The sequence below is a fragment of the Sminthopsis crassicaudata genome, chromosome 5 (assembly GCF_048593235.1).
Source record: "Sminthopsis crassicaudata isolate SCR6 chromosome 5, ASM4859323v1, whole genome shotgun sequence".
Lineage (NCBI taxonomy): Eukaryota > Metazoa > Chordata > Mammalia > Dasyuromorphia > Dasyuridae > Sminthopsis > Sminthopsis crassicaudata.
In genome coordinates this window covers 171670236-171692212 of record NC_133621.1, presented here as the reverse complement: position 1 = coordinate 171692212, position 21977 = coordinate 171670236, and the positions used below count along the sequence as shown (strand labels likewise).

General features: G+C 36.4%; 1 protein-coding gene across 6 annotated transcripts in view; it reads left to right on the top strand.

The window, feature by feature from the left end:
- The first annotated feature begins 9938 nt into the window (after nt 1–9938).
- The window catches only part of BMAL2 (basic helix-loop-helix ARNT like 2), a 90996-nt gene continuing 78957 nt past the window's right edge, over nt 9939–21977 (top strand). For 2 of the 6 annotated variants that reach the window (XM_074268771.1, XM_074268770.1), the window contains exon 1: nt 9939–10711. The gene's annotated coding sequence lies outside the window, so the exon portion shown is untranslated. Of the gene's footprint in view, nt 10936–21977 lie in introns of all 6 variants that reach the window. The other 4 variants (XM_074268768.1, XM_074268766.1, XM_074268769.1 and 1 more) reach the window with 2 other exon arrangements.

Below are 21977 nucleotides of genomic sequence, written 5' to 3'. Positions count from 1 at the left end.
CACAAGAATTCACTGAAACAAACAAACAAAAAACCTTCCTTAAAAAGTAGAATTGGCCAAATAGAAAAGGGGGTACAAAAGGTAACTGAAGAAAATAATTCCTTAACAATTAGAATTGAGCAAATGAAATAGCTCTATAGTTTTATGAGAAATCAAGAAATAATAAAACAAAACCAAAAGAATGATAAAATAATAGACAGTGTGAAGTGTTTCATTGAAAAAATATATGACCTGGAAAATAGATCCAAGAGATAAAATTTTTAAATTATTGAACTACTTTTTGAGATTAAAAATAAATAAATTAGACATCATGTCTCAAGAAATTATCAAGGAATACTGCCCTGATATTCTAGTACCAGAAAGTAAAATAGAAATAGAAAGAATCACCTGCTGATCACCTGCTGAAGGAGAATCCAAAATGAAAATTCCCAGGAATATCAAATTCCAGAACACCCAAGTCAAGGAGAGAGTAATTCAAGCAGAAAGAAAGAAACAGCTCAAGAATTGTGGAGCCATAGACAGGATAACATGAGATTTAATAGCTTCTCTATTAGAGGATTGAAGAATATGATATTCTGGAGAGCAAAGGAGCTGGGATTCCAACCAAGAGTCATTGACCCAGCAAAATTGAATGTAATCCTTGGGGGAAGGGGGAATGGGCATTCAGTGAAATAAAGGACTTTCAATAATTCTTGATGAAAACATCAAAACTGAACAGAAAATTTGACTTTCAAATACGAGATTCAAAAGAAGCATTAAAAAGATAAGCAGGGAAGGAAAACCATTAAGAAATATAATAAAGTTAAACTGTTTACATTCCTATATGTATGGGAAGGATGCTTGTAACTTATAAGAATTTTCTCATTATTATGGTACTTAGGTGTATATATAAACATTGCACAGTTGTGAGTTGAATATGAAGAGATCATATCTATAAAAATAAAAGTAAGAGGTGAGAAAGAAAAGTAAAGTAAACAGAAAGACAAAATGGGGTAAATTATCTCACATATTTAGAATAACTTTTACAATGGAGAGGAAGAAGTGGGGCATTGAGGGGAAATGAGTAAACTCACTCATGAAAATTGGTTCAAGGAAGGAATAACATACACACTCAATTGGAGATGGAAATCTGTTTTAACTTATAGAAAAATAGGAGGGGAAGAGGATAAGAGAAGGGGGGTTATAGAAGGTAAGGCAGACTGGGGGAAGGAATAGTAAGAAACAAAGCATTTGAGGAATGAAAAGGTAAAAGGAGAAATAGAAAAGGGGGATGGATGGAATAGGATGAAAGAAAATACAGTTAGTAATAATTATAATGTGAAAAAATTTCAAACAAGCTTCTCTGATAAAGGTCTCATTTCCCAAACATAGAGAAAATTAAGTCAAATTTGTAAAATGAAGAGCCATTCCTTAAATGATAAATGATCCAAAGATATAAAAGTTTTCGGATGAAGTGATCCATAGTCACATTAAAAAAATTCATTGGAGAAATGCAAATTATTACATTAGCTAATAGAACAGAAAAGGAAAATGACAAATTTTGGAAGGGATGTGGGAAAATGGGACATTAATTAATTTATTAATTGGTGAAGTTGTGAACTGATTCAACCATTCTGTAGAGCAATTTGAAACTATGCACAAAGGACTATAAAATTATACATACCTCTTTAACCTAGCAATATCACTACCAGGTTTGTATACCAAGAGGGATAAAAAATATAAAGGAAAAGCACTTATATGTACAAAAATATTTGTAACAGTTTTTTTTGAATGGGAAAGAATTGGAAATTCAGGGGATGCCCATAAATTGGGGAATGACTGAACAATTTGTGGTATGAGATTATGATGGAATTCTAATGTGTTATAAGAAATGATAAACAGGATGCTCTTAGAAAAAAAATATAGAAAGACTTCTATGATCTGATGCAAAGTGAAGCATACTGTGTATAAAATAAGAATAATATTGTAAGATGATCAGCTATGAATAACGTAGCTATTCTCAGCGATACAATGATACAAGACCACTCTGAAGGACTTGATGAAAAATGTTGTCTTCCCCAGGGAAAGAACTGATGGTGTCTGAATATAGATTGAAATACACTTTATTTTTCCTTGAGTTTGAGGTTTGGGGATGGAGTTCTTTTTTTTTTGGTCTATTTTTTTTCACAACATGACCAATGTTTTACATGACTATACATGTATAGCCTATATTGAATTGCTTGCTTTCTCAATGGGGGTAGGGAGAGGGAGAAAGGAAGAGGATTTGGAAGTTAATTTTTTAAAAGCAATTGTTAAAAATTAGTTTTACATGAAACTGGGAAAAATAAAATACTAAATAAATTCCCCCAAAAAAGAGAAATCAAGACAGAGAGAAAGCATGTTAATAAACCATCTGTTAAGATGTTCTTTGGCTTTCTTTATATGTGAAGGAAAAAATTAGTTATTCTGAAAAGAAAAAAAGTCAGCATTATAGAACACAAAGAATGAGTATCATTTAAACTTTACCAATAGAGTGGTGAACATAATGAACATGAATGATAAGTTGAACTGTTAAATACTGCCTGTTTCTTCTCTCTATCCATTACACATACTGCACCCAGTTGTTTTAGAATGTGGGCAACTGCAATATGATTTTCAAGCTTTTTATGTGAGCGAATCATCCTTTTAAAGAAATGTGGCCTTTGTTCACTGATTGTTTGTGGATCACTGCAGCTATCTTATTAGAGAGAGCATTGGACCAGGAGTCAAGAAGGCTGAATTCTAATTTTTTTCTTACCCATCACTTACTTCTGTGACCTTCATAGGCTGTTTAATCAATTGCAGACACAGTTTTTCTATCCTGTAAAATGAGGAAAATACCTGCCCAAATTATCTTATAGGATTGTTGTAAGAATCAAAAAAGATAATAGTCATAGCCATTTGCAAAACATGAAGTAACATATAATTATATATTTTAACTCTTAAGACACTGTGCGACCCTGCGTAAATAACCACTGTTTGCCTCAGTTTCCTCAAATGTAAAATGGGGATTGTAACAGCATTTATCTCACAGGATTGTTGTGAAGCTCAAATGGGAAAATATTTGTAAAGCACTTAGCATAGTGCCTGACACGTCATAGAGATTTAATAAATGATTATTCCCTTCTCCTTGAGTCCTGCTATTTTCACTCTGTTGTAGAGGGTCCCCTTTAAAATAATCAAGATTCCAGTTTGGGAGGATCCCAAAGGTTTAAGAACAGGAGTGATGGCAACAATGGAACTTTATTTGGAATTCTCATTGTGTACATTTACCTTAGAGCAATTACTTGAATGAAAGCTTTGGTGTTCTTTTTGAAAGGATTGTATCTGCTTGACTCTGTGTTGATGTACTGTTCCAGGATGCCAGCAGAAATTGAGGCTGGTGGGAGTTGGAGTGAATGGTAATGAATGGAGTTCAGAGTCATACAAAGCCGAAGCTGTAGCATAGAGGATTGCCCTTCTCCCACCCTTCCCCTTCCCACTCATACAGACATAATGGTCAGAAACAACTACAGATAGGATGTAATCTATCTATTTTCGACTCTGTGGCAAGAAAATATTTTTAGTCCTGCTGCTTTTTACTTCAAAAATCTAAGTTATCCCTTAAGTCAGAATTATGAAGCTAGCTTTGGTTTAATTTAAAGAGCAATGGATTGAGAGAAGAATTTAGAGTATCACTTACTAGCTGAATGATGTTTGCCTGGTGTAGTAGATAAAAGCATTTTATTTGTGAGTCAGTCAACAAGTCTTTTATATATGTATATACATGAATTTTATATATAAACATACATATATAATGTCTATGATATCTAGATACATCTATAGATAAACAGATATGCAAAATACCAAAATTTATATGCAAAACTTGTAAATGATAATAGCTACTATTTATATATAGTACTTTTAGATTTGCAAAGCATGTTACACATGTTGTATGGCATTTGATCCTCACAACAATCCCATATGGCAGGTGCTATTGTTTTTCTTTTTACAGATGAAGAGAATGAGACTGAGGAATGTTAAATGACTTTCTCTGTATCATGCAACTATGGCTGAGATAAGCTTTGAATTGAAGTCATCCTAACTACAACTTTAGCATTCTATCATACTACCTAGTTGCCTAAGTGGGCATCTAAAAACTGGAAAATGCCTCAACAAATTATGTTACATGAACATATAAGAAAGTATGAGGTTAAAATCACTCCATCTTAACTAGGTATTAAAGGGATTGGGTACACATAAAATATATTTGGTGGATCCAAATTATCCATATAGAAGAAATTGGAGAGTTTGCTTCTGGGATAGTCATCATGATTCATAATAAAAGTGTCTGGGATGAATTACAGAGCATGGGTCAATATTTTGTAATAGGATTATTTCTATGAACTACTTAGTGAATAGGAGACTCTTGGATGAGCTATGGAATCATTCACAAAGGACTGACAGCCAGAGCTCAGTGATTTTCTCTTCTTCTGCACTGTTGTTAAATGTCTTTGTTGACATGTTCAGTAAGAGACAATGCTATAAAGGAAGAAACTTTGGGAACTGCCTACTGATGTCTTTATGTGGTCTGTTAATAGGAAGATGTCTTCTTTACCTGCTCAGCATTTTTTCTTTTCTTTTTTTTTTTTGTTCTAGATGAAGGGATTGCAGAAGCCAGTCTTGTGAGTTTTAAAGGTCAGGAAAGTGTTATCCCACTGTCCGGTAACATTCCATTTTTCATCTCTGCACCTTTTCATTTGTTTTCTCTAAGCTTAGGATATTTTCTTTCCTCACCTCTGCCTCCTGGATTTCCTGACTTCTTTAAATTTCAGCTTAAATCTCACTTTCTGCAGATGGTTGTTCCTGATCTTCATTCCCTCTTTCCATAATAATTCCCATGTGTTCTATATGTATTTTACATGTACATAGTTATTTATATAACATTTCTTCCACTAGATTGTGAGTTCCTTGAGGACAAGACCTCTGTTTTTCACTTTTGTTGCATACCCAGCACTTAGTACAATGCCTAAATAGATGTTTAATAAATGCTTGTTGACTGCCTAATTGTGACAGGAGATGGAACATCATAGACTGGCCACAGCAAATATGCCATTTTGCCTAGAATGTAGACTACATGAAGGGAACTAATGTTCAGTCATCCTGAAAATATTGCAGAGGCCTCCCAATGCCAAACAGAAGCATTGTGCTGTAACCCACAGGCAAGTCACCACTGAAGCTTCCTGAATTGGAAAGCAACATAATCACCTCTGTTCTTAGACGAATCATCTCTCTCAACCTCAAATTCCTCATTTTTAAAATGGGGGAGAAAGGGCTGGCTGACCTCTAAAGGCAGCAAGATTAGTGATTCCTATTTTAAGAATCCATTATTTCATCTCTCTTTTTTCACTGGTTGTCTCTCATGCCTAGAATGGTCTCCCAACCAACCTCTGCCTCATGGTTTCCTTTAAGACTCAGGTCAAATCTCATTTTACAAGAGACTTTGCTTGTCACCCCAGTCCCACTGCTAGTGCCTTCTTCTTCTAGGATCACCCTCCCCTATTTACACTGTATATATTTTATAATACTACAACTTGTGTGTTGTTCTTCCCCATTTGAATGGGAACTTATTGAGGGCAGGTTTTTGACTTTGTGGGGGAGGGTTTGTAGTTTATTTGAAATTTCATAACCATAAACTTATCTGTAGTCTAGCCAAATTTATGTAATAAAATCTAAAGGAAATTGCAATGTGAAGCACAAAGATTCTAGGGTACAAGAGTGAATAGGGTTCAAGGGTGTTGTTCTCAACTACAGAAGAATAGTTTAATGGTTAAGACCAAAAAAGTCTAAAATTTTATAAGAATTATCCATTGTCAGCAATGGTGATCTTGACATCATGGAATCTGAAGCACTCTATGGCTTCCATGATGTTCATGCCTTCTTTCCCCTGACTAAACACTATATATTTACCATCCAACCAATTAGTCTTAGAATTACAGATGAAAAACAGGGAGCCATTTGTATTGTACCCATCCATGAACAGTGTGCTTCAGGGTCAATGTCTCATCCTGGGAGTTTTTAGCTCTTTGGAATCTTTTCTGCAAAGAGGCTGAAAAGAATTTTGTCCAGGAGCTCCTCATTAGCAATGTTGAAGTATAAGATGAAGTTGCAGCAGGGTGGGGGGCAGGAGGGATAATGTGAAGGCAAGAACTTTTGATGGCCTCATCTGCAAAGTCTTTTGATTTACATGCTATGAGGGTGCAACTAGGTGGTGCAATGGGTAGTGCACCAGCCCTGGAGTTAGGAGGACCTGAGTTCAAATCTGACTTCAGATACTTAACATATCTTAGCTGGGTGACCCTGGACAAGTCACTTAACCCCAAATGCCTTGAACAACAACAACAAAAAAATGTAATTCTTGTGCCCAGATTTTAGTACAATTCCTGACATATAATAAACACTTCATAAATGTTTGTTGATTGATTGGTTAACTAATCTCTTTAGTACTTCCTATATGCACAAAGATATCAGCTTCTTTTTGCCTCAGTAGCTGGTATCGTTGAGTTATTGTGGCTGAAAAAAATGTATCACTTTGGTGACCAGGCTTCAGCAGCAATACATCCAATCAGGCATTGGCACCTTATTGAGAACATTTCCAGATGGATAGAACCTGCCAAACCTTAAAATCTGGCATCCCATTTTGTAACCTGTGCCTCCTTTTTTGGTGGAGGTCTTTGATTCTAAAAATGGAAGAGGGAGCCCTCAGCTGTCATACCCTCAGCATGGCCTTATTTTTAAATAGCACTCAGGACTAATGAGTAGGTTCTCCAGTCTTAATGGGTAACTTAGAACCCCATGATTAAGGTTAGATTCGCAGAAGCATAATTATCAAATGTCATCTGGTTTGTATACAAGGCTTTGGAATTTTTTCTGGGCTGTTTCATTTGCCACTACCTCAGCTAAGAAAGCTGTAACCAAGGAAACCTGAGGACTATGAAATAGCATATTCTAAACTTGGATTGTATCTCTAGAAAAGTCATCCTAGGAACTTAATGCTATAACTGACTTCTAAAGGTGACATTGCCCAGTACTCTGCTTTGTATAAAGCATTCTAATAGATAAGCGTCAATCTTGTCACCAAGGCATTTCTAAGGAGAGGAAAATGTAACATTGATTGGCTTGTTCAATAAGACACAAGTGTGTCCCAAGAATCTTAATATGGCTTAAAGCAATTTAAATGATTAAAATTTTAAATGGCATTAAGACTTTTGGGACCCCTTGAATTCCCATCAGTCATGGTAGGAATGATAACACTTTAAGGTTTGACAAAACCCTTTTCTTCTGAGGTAGGCAATACAAAGAATAATTATCCAGATCGTAAGGAAATAGCCTTAAAGAGGTTATGATTTCTCTACGCTCACATAGCTAGCAAATATCCAAGTGGGGATTTTAAAAAGATCTGCTGGTTCTAGGACCAGTATTCATTTACCCCATATTGTTTTTTAATATTTTTACCTTTGGGAAGGTCAAGGGAAATCTTTGTAGTACAGTTGAAAGTATGTTGTTGTGCAATCAGAAGTGGGTGCAAATTTTGATTCTCATACTCACTGGCTGTATGGCCTTGGACCAGTCACCTAGTTGCTATGTGCCTCAGTGTCCTCATTTCTAAAATAGGTGGGTGCATTGGACTAGATGATCTCAGGTCTTTTCTAGCTCTAGCTCTTATGATCACCTGATTTTCCTTATATTTGGACCAATTTGTCTTTCTGCAATTTTACTATAAAATACAAATCATGATATCTTAAATCTCTATGGAACTTTTTCTTCCTCCCCCAAAATTTTCATATAAATTATGTCACTTTATCTTCATAATCACATCTCTGGTAAGTCACTTAACCTCTTTCTGTCTCGGTTTTTTCATCTATAAAATAAGGAGTTTGGATTTGGTAGCTTCTGTGTTCCCTTCCAGTTCTAAAAATCCATTATCTATGATTTACGACACTATGATTTATGTGATACAGGGCAGATATTAAGCATATATTATCCATTCAATTAAATTATAATCCATAATGGAAGTTTTGCAGGCAAATTTCACAAAAGAGAGAGGGAGAGAGCAACACGCCATAGGCTGTTAACAACAAATGTTGAAATTCAAACAAGGGAAAATTCAAGAACTAAAATAAGAAACCAGGTTGTTGAGGAGGAAGGGAGGATGGGAGGAGAGGCAAAAACTCAAGAGCAAGAAAAAAAAAGCTATACCTTGAGAAGTCATCAGAACTTTGGATTTAATAGTCTTCAGACTCTAGCAGAAGGAAGAAGGCCCACCATACCCAGGATCTACCAGTGTCTTCTTTCTTGATGTAAAGGATGGACTTTATTGAGGGGTAAGAGGACATGCTTAGTTGGGTTTGAAAAGTTTCCCATTTTTTAAATCATACACAAAGGAGACTAAGGATTGGCTATCAAGGCACCCAAAATGGATTTTTTTCTAGGAAAAAAAAAAAAAAGTAATGGGTGTGGCTAGCCTGTCATCAGTATTCAGAAAAGTTTTCCAAAAGAAAAGATTTTTTAAAAAATTATTGCACAACATATTTATACTATAGATTTAGTTAAACAAGGTAAAGTCCAAGGTCACACAAGTAATAAGTAAGCAATGCTACTTATTATGCAATTATTATATACATTATATATCATTATTATATAAAAATATAATTATTTGGTAAGCTGGAACTTAAACCCAGCTTTTTACACTCCAACTTTACTGCACTGGTCTCTACTGTCCCCACAGTATCACACTTGAAATTCTTTGCTATCTTCTTCAAACTAAAATATTATTTCCCTTTCTTTATTTCTTCTTTATGGAGTTCTGAAAATCCAACCTTCTGCATTCTGTTTCTGTGGCTTTATTTTTGGATACCAAGTTCAATTTGAGTTAAGACAGTAAGTAATGTCATTCTATGAATCTCCCTCCCTTTTTATAGTGGTGGAGTATTGTGGTTGTGGAATTTTATATATATTCTCTGAACTAATTGATATGTTGATTAATTTTGCTGAACTTTCCCTCCTCTCCCTCTCTTTCTTATTATTATTATAGGGAAAGGCTTTCTGAGTAAGAGGAAAGGAGATATAACTGGAAATGAAAGTGATGTAAAAACAATTTTTAAACTTAAAAATAAGACCAAAGGCTTAGGAGAATTGAAATATGAAAAAAAATGCCACTTTATTTATTTTTTTAAAAAATTTAGAATAATTTTTCTTGATTTTTTGTTTTTGGTTCACCTCCCTTTTTCAACGTATTCTTATCCCCCTTGTTTGCTTTAAAAAAAAAAAAAGATAAAAAGAACATAAAAAAGTTGTTTTAATTAACACACTGATTAAAAAAAAAGATTGACATTATATCCAGTACACCACACCCATAACTCCTCACTTCTATAAAGAAGGGCATGGGGAAAGTGTCTCCTAATGACTCTTCTTTGGGGCCATGCTTGGTTATTACAGATTCTTAGCATGTAATTTTTAATATGTTATTCTTGAAGTTCTTCCCATTTCCACCGTTGTGGTCACTGTGTGTATTGTTTCTCCAGTTCCGCTTGCTTCACTTTGCATCATGGGATGATAGGTTTAGGGACCTTAGTGACCATCAAGTCCAATCCTTTTCACCTTATAGATGAGAAAACTGACTCAAAGAGAGGTTGAGTGGCTTGCCAGGGTCACAAATGTTCGCAGCTGCATTCGAACCCAGGACCTCCTGACTCCACAGTTTGTAAGAACAATCTCGCCATCCTTTTCTGATTTCATCATATTCCTTTCTTCTCCTTACATTTTTGTGCCACAAGTGGTTGAGCCATTCCCTAATGCGTGGGCATTCCCTTGAAGAAATTTCACTTTCAAATACTCATGCACTGATGTAAATTCTAGCTGTAAGAACGCAGCAGGGCACAGTAGAAAGAACTCTGGGAGCCGGGGTTAAAAGACCCCGTCCCCTCTGCTGTTTAGTAGCTGTGCGACGTTAGGCGAGTCCCTTAACTTTTCTGGGCCTCGGTTTCCCCATTCGTGAACTTGAGGGGTCCCTTCCGTTTCTCAGTCCTATACGTCTAAGGGAATCCTTTGGGGATTTGTTAATACTGAGAACAAGGAGGACCACTTGAATCCCTTTTTTTTTCGTCTGCTTAGTCTGCAAACATCTGTGATCTGCATCTTTTGTCACACGACTATCTTGTGAGCCCCGGACTCTATAATCTCTTTTTTCAAAGACTTGTGCCTGCCGCAGGCTCCTCTGCCCCGGCTCCATCCTCTCCTCCCCCTCCTCCACATCTCTCCAGTTACCCCTAAAACCCGGTTAGTGGAATCAGCATCCTCTGATTCCCTCGAACGGGTCCCGGGCAGAGCGACTGGGCATGCTCAGTACCCGGCAGGTTTGAGAGGCGAGTGTGAAGCTTTGCCCGCTCCGGTGGCTGGGTTAGGGAAGGGGAAGGCAGGAAGGGGCACAGCCCGCTGCAGAGGCAGCCGCCGAGCATCCCCGCCGCAGCCCCGCAGGTGTGCCCGCAGCCGCCGCGCGGCCGCTTCAGCCTCCTCGGGCGTGTCGGGACGGATTCGGGGGCTCCTCCATGCAGCCGGCCGGGGGGCTCGAGAACCAGCCGGCTGGCCCGTGCTATGGCGTGGGGAGAAGAGGCTGAGGCTGCGGGGAGCCAGCCCGGCGAGGCTGCCGCTGCAGGTGAGTCCCTAAACGAGACGCACCGGCGGGCTCGGGACAAGCCGATCACCGCTCGGGGAAGAGGGGTGGGGGTGGGGGAAATCTGAGAGGTTAGCCCCCTCCATCCAGCCGGAGTTAAGACCGCCGCTGCAAGCTCCTGCTACCCCAGAGTAGGGATGGAGGGTTTTGCCAGTTCTCCTCGCTCCTTGGGATACCTGCTGCAGATGAGGATGAAGGAACGATTAGTGAGTACCTATTTCCTCCTTCAAAAAGGGAAACTGGACTCTGGTTTGTGGGTTTTTTTTTTTTTTTTTTTTTGCACAGGCTGCCCCTTTGGGCTCAGCTGCTACTAGTGGCAGGATACATGCCTGAAAGGCACGAGGGAAGTTGTGTAGGAACTGCTTTGGCAGATTTGAGTGTATGTCTTGCCCTGAGGATCATGCCTTGTAAGAGAATCCGTTCCGTTATTCCAGAGCAAATCTCTAGTCACAGATCTCCTGCCTACTACCCTCTTTCTGTCTGTCATTTTGAATGGTCTATTTGGATTCTTCTGGCCCCCTGCCATCATCATTCATAAAAAAGAATTTTTTTTCCCTTTTGCCATTCTAGAACACAAGAATAAGGATCATTCTCTTCTCTTCCTGGCTCCAGAAACTAACCAACTTGGAGAATGAAAAACAGGCAGGAGAGCTTTAGCTCACAAACTCCTTTACAGAAATGAAAAACTATTTCTTTCCCTATATTCTACTGTCCCCAAGAAACTTAAACCAAATTGTACCCTTCCCACACTCCTCTGTTATAAGGGAAAAGTTCAAAGAATTAGAATTGCAGGAGCTACCTAGTCAATCCCTTCTTATAGTAGAGGAAACGGAAGCTCAAAGAGATTAAGTAACAGTCAGGATTTGAACCTAGGACCTCTCATTCTTTAACACCAGTGCCTCTTTCATTGTACAATGCTGATAAATTGTCTTTCGGTGCTTTTATTGTTGTTAAAAAATTTTTTTTGGTCATACAAAATTTTCTTTCATTTAGTATAATTATGTGGTCCCTCTATTGGGTCTGTTATTGAAAATGATGGAACCATCATTGTGTCTGCTATTTAAGATAAGGGGCAGAGAAATAAAAAGAATAAAAAGAAATAAAACGTTTATAGAAAAATATTTGAATAAAAGTTTAAGGTTTATAAAAGCTTTACTTTAAATAGAGTTAAGAATATATCCAATTATTTGCAGAAATGGATTTTGAGATGAGAAAACTATGAGCATTCTCAGAGTGGGAAATTAGAGCTTCCAGTGTTTCCAAATTCCCACCATCAGAATATACTTTACGATGTGTTTTGCTGAAGAATGAGACAATCCATTACTTAATTTATAGTACCAATTTGTTTTTACTTAAGACTGGTCTCCTGATAAAATATTTGTCTAGACTTGTAAAAATATGTAACCAATTTTGTCCAAATCCAGGGGGCATTTGGATTCTTTCAACATATGCTAATCCAGATGAGTACAAATTCTAGATTAAATCATATGGCCTAGCTTGAACCTTAGGGATAAGGTGCCCTTTAGCTAAATTATTTTCATTATAATAAACATGATTGTTCAGTTGAAAACCAAATGTGAAGTTAAGACATGTTTAAAATGATTCTTCTAACTTAGCTTAGAAAAGTTTCAATACTATACAAAAATCGTGCATTGGTGGCTACCATAATGAGAGGTCAAACTTCTGAATGAAGCAAGCCAGTTTGCATCTTATTCTATTACTACCTCTATATTCTCTCTCTCTCTCTCTCTCTCTCTCTCTCTCTCTCTCTCTCTCTCTCTCTCTCTCTCTCTCTCTCTCAATCTCTCTCTCTCTCTCTCTCTCTCTCTCTCTCTCTCTCTCTCTCTCTCTCTCTCTCTCTCTCTCTCTCTCTCTCTCTCTCAATTCTAGGGCCCTGTTTTAATTTGATCTAACTCAAGAGGTATGCCTTGCTACTGAGACAGGATTCAGATGGGCATTGTATTTCTGAACGGGCCAAGCAAGTCCAACTCAACCTTTCATTATCCATATGTGAGATCCTTGAAATATCAAGTTAGTTTTAAGGCCAGTCTGAGGGCTTGAGTCCCCTCTTGGGCAGGCCTGGGTTGGTGCTGTGTAGAATTTTAGTGGTGAACTTCTGTGCCATCCAAAGTATCTCTTAACTTATCAGACTTCCAGGAGTCTTTCACACTGGACATGACTCAAAATTGGTTTATTCTCTGTAGGACTGTTAGAGATTCCAATAGATCCCTTGGGCTTGGTATAATTTACATGTACAACTTTAAACAAGATTCAGAACTGAACTGGATATCTGAGAATTTTTGTTTTGTTTTGTTTTTTTATTTAGTTTTATTAGTTGTTTTTTTTTTTTTATGGAGATTTGTGATAGAGAAGGAAGCTAGTTGGCACAGTGGAAATACTGCTAGTCAGGAGGACTTATCTTCCTGAGATCAAATCTAGCCTCAAACAAGTATTAGCTGTATGACTCTGAGCAAGTCATCTAACCCTGTTTTACCTCAGTTCCTCATCTGTTAAATGAGCTGGAGATAAAAATGATGAACTATTTTAGTATCTTTTCTAAGAAAATCCCATATGGAGTCACAAAGTGTTGGACATGACTGAAATGTCTGAACAATAACAACAAATGTGATAAAAAGAAGTTAAGACCTAAAACTATAAAGAGTTCAGCTAAGATATGATCCCTTCACATAATTTAATTCATTATATTGCATGAGAGGCAAAAAAATACCCAGGCTTGAGTCTAAGAAAACTTGCATGGGTTGAAGTCCCATTTCTAGTATAGTGGATGGGTGACCCTGGCTGACCCAGTATTCTAGACAACTCTACATTTCTTTTTTCTTCTTTCTTTTCTTCTTTCTTTCCTTCTTTTTTTTAATTTTGGAGGCAATTAGGACTGTAACTTGTCCAGGGTCACACAGCTAGTAAGTGTCTGAGACTGCAGGGTCAGTGTAAAATTATATACATTTTTGCATTAGGAGAGAGTTTTTCCTCACCTAGGAGTTCCTATTAATGAAATCACAGATCTAACATCATCCTATATTACTTGACAGATACACTCAATATAAACTAAAACTTCATCTCTACTCTTATTTAATGGTCTTCCTCCATCTAATGCTTTCAAACTATTTATCTATTTCATCAATTTGGGTGAAATAAAAATGTATGCCTTCTTATTATCAAGTCCCTGTTCCAGGAATCTATTTTAACTTTTTCCATCTACCAAACTACTGAATTTATCATTACATATAAATAGTCTGATCTTATTGGATCTTATTGGTAAAAAAAAGTCTCAAGAAAGCACAAGGGCAGGGAAGTGTGTTCAGTGCTTGGAGTATAGAGCCTTAGGTAAGGAATCTGTAGCCAACAAAAATTCCCTGGGGGAAAACCACAGGTAGGCAGTTCATTTGAGAACATTATTTGACAGACTTAAGAAAAACAGAAAGACTGTATACTGCCAAGTGAGGGTGAGTGTCTTCTTTGTGAAGTACTTCAGAATTCCTGGAATTGGGGACAAGACAGACATTCAGAAGAACAGACTAGACTGAGATCTCCTGCTGGTAGAAGAGGGCCTTGAATCTGATGGAAATAGAGCTGCCTTGCCCCTAGTCATTCTATTTTTCTTTTAATCTTCTCGTAGTTTTACTTTGAAGTTCCAGAATGATACCATTTTGCAATGTGGATTTAAATTTTTTCATTTTTTCATGGCTCAGCAATCAGGACCCATTTTAATTAACTCTATATAAACTTGTGCTTATGGCTGGGATTCACACCCAATGTTTCTGTCTTGCTTCATATTCCACAAGTCAAACTAGAATACTCTTACCAAATGTCAAAATCTTAGACCAAGAAGAGACTTTTGAGGAAATTAAGCCCTGAAAGGTAAGGGATATGGCCAAAGATATTTGAAAATGGCAGAGCCAGGATCAGCACTTAGACTCCTGACTCAGTTCAATGGCTTTTCTAAGCACACCATGCTGCTTCTGATTATCTTTTATAGAAATGCAATGAAAATAAGCCTTGTCATCATTTAAGCTGTAAAACAAAATGAGAAACTTTAAAATGTCACAGTGAATACATCCAATATTTGTCTTTACTGTGAAACTTGATTTAAATGGTTTTTCCTGCAAATATTGTTAAAGGAATTATGGATCTGGAGCTATAAAAAAAAAAAAATCATTACCTTTAGAAAAAAAAAAAAAGGTGACCTATTTTCTTGATTGAGCTCTACTTTTTATTGTTGATAGTTAAAGGCCAAAGAAGATCTAGGTCATTAGTCATCATCATCAGCAACAAATTGGACAAACATATATTAAGTGTCTATCATGTACTAAGCACTGTTCTAGGAACTATGACTACAAAGACAAAAATGAGACAGTCCCCGCTTATTCTCCATATAAGGAAACTGAGTAATAAAGAAATTAAGACATAACTAGTGAATTTGCAGGACAAAGTTACTTAATCTCTTTGGAACTCAGTTTCCTTATCTGTAAAATGGAGATAATAATAGCACCTACCTCCCAGTCTTGTTGAAAAAAATCATGTGATAACTATATTTGTAAAGTGCTTAACACAGTGCCTGGCATGTAGTAAGCACTATATAAACATTACCTGTAAATGGGGGTAACCATATTTATCTCCCTGGCAAGATCATAATGAAGGTCAAATGTGACAAAAGTATTTTGTAATCATGCATCTTAGAAATTTTTCTTTTTTATTCTGAACTTACAAAAAGCAGAATATTGTCACATACACAGCAGGATACAAAAAAGAAGATTGTATGTAAAACTGTGCATGTCTATTTATATATCACTTCCTTTAAAAACTATAATTTTCATTCATTTGTTTCAAAACTGACCTGTTTATCTGCACTTCCTTTTGAATTTACTTCTGTGCTTGTCTGCACATTAAAAAATGTTTCCATCACTCCTCTTTTTTTTTTTTTTTTGCTGAAGCAATTAGGGTTAAGGGTTAAGTGACTTGCCTGGGTTCCACAACTAGGAAGTATTAAGTGTCTGAGGCTAGATTTGAACTCAGGTCCTCCTGACTTCAAGTAATCCCACTTTATGCCTCTTCCATCACAAACTGAGAGAAAAAACCAGTCATGTATAAAACAAGCAAAACTAATCAAAGCATGAAGCAGCAAGGTAGCTCAGTGGATTGGAATGTTAGTCTTGGAGTTGGGAAAACCTGAGTTTAAATCCAGTCTCAGACTATCTGTGCAATCCTTTCAAGTCCTTTAACCTCTGCTTTTATCCATTGAAGGAGATAATGGCAAACTACTCCAGTATCTTTGCCAAGAAAACCATGGATGATACACAACCAAATAATAACAAACCTATAGAGGGGTTATGTCCAAAAATGTAGGCCTTTTGGTCTATTACTTCTCTGTCAGGAAGTGGTTGGCAATGTTTCATCATAAATCCTGCGATTAGCTATCACAGTGTTAAGAATTTATACTTTCAAAGTTCTTTTTCTTTACTATTGTTGACCTTGTATAAACTGTAGTCTTTTTTCTCCTATTTCACTTTGCATCAGTTCATACTACAAAGGATTCTGCGAAATTGTCTTTTGCCATTTCTTACAGAACAATGCTATTTCATTACGTTCATATGCGAAAATATGTTCAGACATTTCCCATTAGATTCTAGTTATTTTCTTTTCTTCTCTCACACAGAAGGGAAGAAAATCCCCCTCCAGGATAAGGAAATTTGTTTTGCTAAAAAAAAATCACCATATTTTCCTTAACTTAACCTTACTTGTTTCCCTGTTGAATTTTAAGTATTTCTACATCAAATGATTTTGGGATGTGTTCTACCCTCATTTGTACCATTTCAGATAAGAATGAGGTTCATCAGATTCCTACTTTCCCATCCTGTCCTCCATGTTTATATACTCTTCTCATGCACTTCAGTTATAAGAAATAGCAAGTTCATCTCCTCCTTTTCTACATTTGTGTATTCCTTTTTACCTATACTTCTCAGCTTTTTCTTTTAAACTCCTCAGGAAAAAAAACAACAACAATAATCTATATTCAGGTCCTCTGTTTTTCTTGTGTATCTCTCTTGATAACCTTTGAAGACATTAAGATTCTAAAAGGATTCGGTTTTTTCTTCCTTTTTTAGAATGTTAGCAGTACTACATCATGGAACTCCTTCCCATTGTTGAAATAATTTACCTTTCTGGATTTCTTTTGATTTTTCTCTTTACTTCCAAAGTTTCTACTCAACTCTGGTTTTTTCATTAGAAAATATTTAAAGTCCTCTATTCCATTACAGATCCATTTCCCTCCCTGTACGATTATAATTAGATTTGTAGTATAAATTACTTTTTATTGTAAAATTAGTTTTTTTGTCTTTTGGAATATACTCATTCTCTCTCTCTCTCTCTCTCTCTCTCTCTCTCTCTCTCTCTCTCTCTCTCTCTCTCTCTCTCTCTCTCTTTCTCTCTCCCCTCCTCCTTATTTTTCCCTCCCCCTCTTTCTCAGAACTCAGTTATATTCATGAAAGCACTGATATACACTATTCATTCCCAAGAATCTTCCTTTGGCTATTTTGTTCTTTGACCTAAATTAAACTCTTTAAGGTTTGAAGTAGCAAATAGGCCCAATGTCTTAGGGAGTAAATTGAAATTCTCTTGATGTCAAACCACTTCCTTGAATCAGAATCACACATCCACCACCAAAATGAGAGAAAATTATTTTGAGTCCATCTAAAACTTCACAACTTAGATGATGGCCAACTTTAGACGTACATTGTGATATAATCTTGTAATGTCTGGGCTAGCTTTCTCTTTTTTTTTTTTTTTTTTTTTTTTAATGTATCAATTCATGCAGTTTACTTAACCGATTTTTTTTCTATTTCTTTTTTTTTTAATTTTTATAATTATAACATTTTCTTTGACAGTACATGTGCATAGGTAATTTTTTTTTTTTACAACATTATCCCTTGTACTCCCTTCTGTTCCGAGTTTTTCCCCTCCTTCCCTTCACCCCCTCCCCTAGATGGCAGTAATTCCCATATATATTAAATATCTTATAGTATATCCTAGGTTGGGCTATCTTTCTCTTGGATCTCTCTGGAGTCTGGAGTCTGACATTGAGCTCAAGCACACTCTCGCTAGAGTCTCTCTCTAGTCTGCTAATTTCAAGTCCTCCTGGCCCTTATATACATTAGTACAATTACATCACTACAGCACAATGAGCATGTGCCAGCTGTAGAACCACATTATATCACCATACTAAGTACTAAGTATATGTGAACTAGAGAATCATCATCTCATTAATCACACTGAGTTAATACCCTGCTGTAAGTATTTTTGCTTCAAGTATACTTTTCTCAGAGTTCCCCAATATCTGTGGTCTTCTACATAATCTCTTCCTGTCAAAAAAAGTTTAGCTGTATTTTCCAACAAGTTAGTTGTTTTATAGACTTAAAATTGCTTCTTGTCTTCTGCTGTTATGCCTCAGTTTCCCTGAATTGTAATACTTCAGTTTCCTTGCCTCAGTTTCCCTGGTGGCAACCCCCCTCTTCTTGGTCATTAGGACTAAGATAATTAGGAATTCAGAGCTCTGGCCACTCTGGCATTCCAAAGAGTCATAAAACTCCACATGGCTTATCTTAAATACTTGGGTATCTCCTGGGCCCAGACTTTCTGTCTCCTGCTAGACCATCTTCTTCACCCCTGGCCTGCCAGAATTAAAAAAGTATAGTCCTTCCTGGAATTTCCACTCATCCAGTGCTCTGCCTCCCCCTTGCCTTTATTTCCCTGATTGCTGAAGCCCTATAAAAGTTTCTGGAATTACTTGTTTGTTGCTGGATGCTTTGAGACAAGAATCTTATTCAGCTGTCTGGGGGTGGAATATAGGTTCTGTTCAGCTGCTAGTCCAAATTCTCCACTATTAAAATATTAATAACTCTAATCTATGTCTTGCCTCAGTTTTTCCAACATTACATTGCTCATAAAAATTGCTGACGTATATTTTTCATGGTTCAAAGGTATGGAATTTAGATAGGATCTCTTTAAAAAAATGTGTATATTAAAAAAATGTAGCCATTAGGCCTTTGTCAGAATAATTATCACAGTTTGAAGAGAACTGATTAAAGGAGCTCATATCCAGAGATTCAGATCTTAATATTTATTGGTATTGAAATATTTCATGCCACTCTTCCAAATTTTAACCCCCAATTATTTTTTCCCAACATAAAGGCAAATAAAATAGCATGATAGAGAAGTCCTCTTGGTTCTTCTCTCTGCATTTTCTCTTTTGCATTATAGACACTGAAATAGGGAGCAGCTAGGTCGTGCAGTGGATAGAGCACCAGCCTTGAATTCAGGAGGACCCAAGTTCAAATCTGATCTCAGACACTTAACACTTCCTAGCTGTGTGACCCTGGGCAAGTCACTTAACCCAAGCCTCAAAAAAAAAAATATAATACAGACACTGAAAGATGTAGATAAAGATGAAGAATTAATATTTGTCAAAACAAATTTAGGTGATTTGTTTCTGCATCTTCCAAATTAAAGACTAGTACCTCCTACTGAGAATGTGAATAATGGTTAGAATTTTGGTATTGAAGCCAAAAATACATTTGGTAAAATCCCACCATAGACTGCTTACTAGTTCTGTGATCCTGGACATATCTCCTAGTTGTTAAATGGAGTTAATACTAGCCTCTAACTCCCAGAGTTGTCATGAGGCCCAAATAAAATAACATGTGAAATGCATCCTAGGGTAAGCCAGCCCAGTCTTTAGACTTTAGACTAAACAAGCTATCAGAGAGCACACCAGCCCATTGTAGCAATAATAATAATAATAATAATAATAATAATAATAATAACAACTTAATATGAAAGCTGTAACTTTTAAGTTCTATGTTAGGCCTTCTTTACCTCTCCCCTGGACTATTATAGTAGTCTCTTAATTGTTCCCTTAATTCTATTCTATTCCTGTTCCAATCTGCCTTTCACAAAACTATCTTTTACTTATCTGCAATATTATTGTAATTTATTTTCAGCAGGACGAAGAAAGTGTCTCCACTCTTCTGACTCTGCTTCCATTCCACTTGCATTGGAGATGCATGCTTGCCAGGAAGTCTACCACCATGTGGAAGATATCCCTATACCTATCTTTTCCTTCTCCCATCTATCCTGCAAGCAGATGGCCAATTGAAATGACTAAGTCACACCTTGTTGCTCCTTTGCTGAAATAGCTTAACAGCTCCCTATTGCTTTTAGAATAAAATAAACTCCTTTGTTTGTTATTTAAAGCCCTCTATAATCTGATTTTATTTTACCTTTCCTATCCTATCTTAGTTCATATTACTTCACACCAAGAAGTCTATTGTCCATCCAAATTGGCCTGTGTGACAATTTCACCTCTCATCGCCATGACTTTGTACAGATTATCTACTGTGCTCAAAATGCATTTCTTCTCTACCTATGAAAGACCAAAGCATGGATCAGGTGCAAAAGTTCAGCCAAGGATTTAGGTACTTCTGGCCAAATTCACTGTCCCCTAGACCAAGTAGTCTCTCATCCCACAATTATAAGTGGCAATAGAAAAGAGATGTTGCAAGTATTTTTTCAAGGATAAAGTTATCTTTATGGTCACATTTTCACTTCATTCTTGGGACTCATTTGTACTGACCTGATTGCCTTATAGAAATAGTTGTCTATTTGCCTGAAAAATCAGCAACTCTTCCTCCATCTTTTCTGAGGTAGGAACAATAATGATTTTTGATTAACTGTTAATGAACTATAATTTTACTTTGATTTAGAATGCATTACTTCTAAAATCCCATTCCCATGTAGCAAAAATGTTATATCTTTCCTATTTAGCATTTTTTTAAAAAATTCTCTAGAACAGAATAACAAGTAGGATTTCCAGAGTAAAGTCAGAGAAGAACTGAACATGGATGATCTAGACATTTCCTGAAATGTGAGTCTTGAGAAAGAACTCACCAATTAGGGAAGGGGGGTGCCAGTGTGATTATGTCTTCAGGATAACAAGGCTATTAAGCACAGAAGTAGACAAGAATCTGGAAGAGAAGAAGGCATTTAAATGTTTATTCAGATGAATTAATTAAAGAACTTAAAGTATTAAAGAAATGATTCATTTGCATTTGTATCCTTTATACCCAGCATAATAGCTGACACATAGTAGGTGTTTAATAAATACTTGTTGATTGATTAATTGCACCACAAACTGAGCTTAGATCATTACTTGCTAGGTCTATTTTGTAACATGATAAATTATAAAAGAAGATAAGATTGACCTTCAATGTGATTACTGTTTATCTCCTCTGGAAAGATTTTAAAACCAATGTTTTGTTTGTTTGTTCAGCATCAAAGCTGTCATGTCACCTAGAAAAGACATGTATAGCTTATTTCTCACCAGATGGGAGAGCCTCAAAGCAGAAGCTTGGATATGAATCAGATAGATAATTCTCTGATTCAATCTTCCCATTTCCTACTTTAATTCTTTCTTGACTCTGGTCTTTTTCTTCTTGCATAAAAAGCCTGCTTCTATCAATTAAAATCCACCTACTTATGTTGTATTTTTTCTTCTGAGAAGCTTAAGATGCTTCAAGAGAATTGTTTCATTCATTCTCACTACTACAGCCTGGTGAGGGGCTGACATTTGGGCTAACCAAAGCTGTTGAAATATAATCAGATGTGTTATATCATCATAAAGAAAAACCTCTCTCTATCCCTCATACTCTGTGGGTGAACATATGTTCCAGGTAGGTAGAAAAACTCAGACAGAATATACAAATCTTTCTATAAAACCAAAGAGGGACAAAGAATGAAGGGAAAAGTACCCACACACTACACATCCAACATAACTGCATAATGAAGGATTATAAATAGGAAGGAATTCAACACCCAGAATGTTTAAACATGTTCTTGATCTGATTCGTGGAGCACATATGCACATGGTCATCAAAGAACATTCATTTCTTAGTTTAATTCTTAGAAGTTCCTCCTAAATAGAAGCAGTATCATTAAACTAGATCATATCATGCCTCCAATCTGGGAGAATAAATGGAAACACCCATCTGTATCTAGGGGACACCAAAGACATAAATAGTATCTTTGTAGTAGTAGTTTTTTAATAGTAATAATTATTAGTAATAATTTAGCGGCAAATAGTTAATTTAGATGCAAAAATAATGACCTTTCTAAGAATTAGACTTGCAAAGAACATAAGGTTTTTATCTGAAAGTAGATGTAAATCATTGAAGAAGAA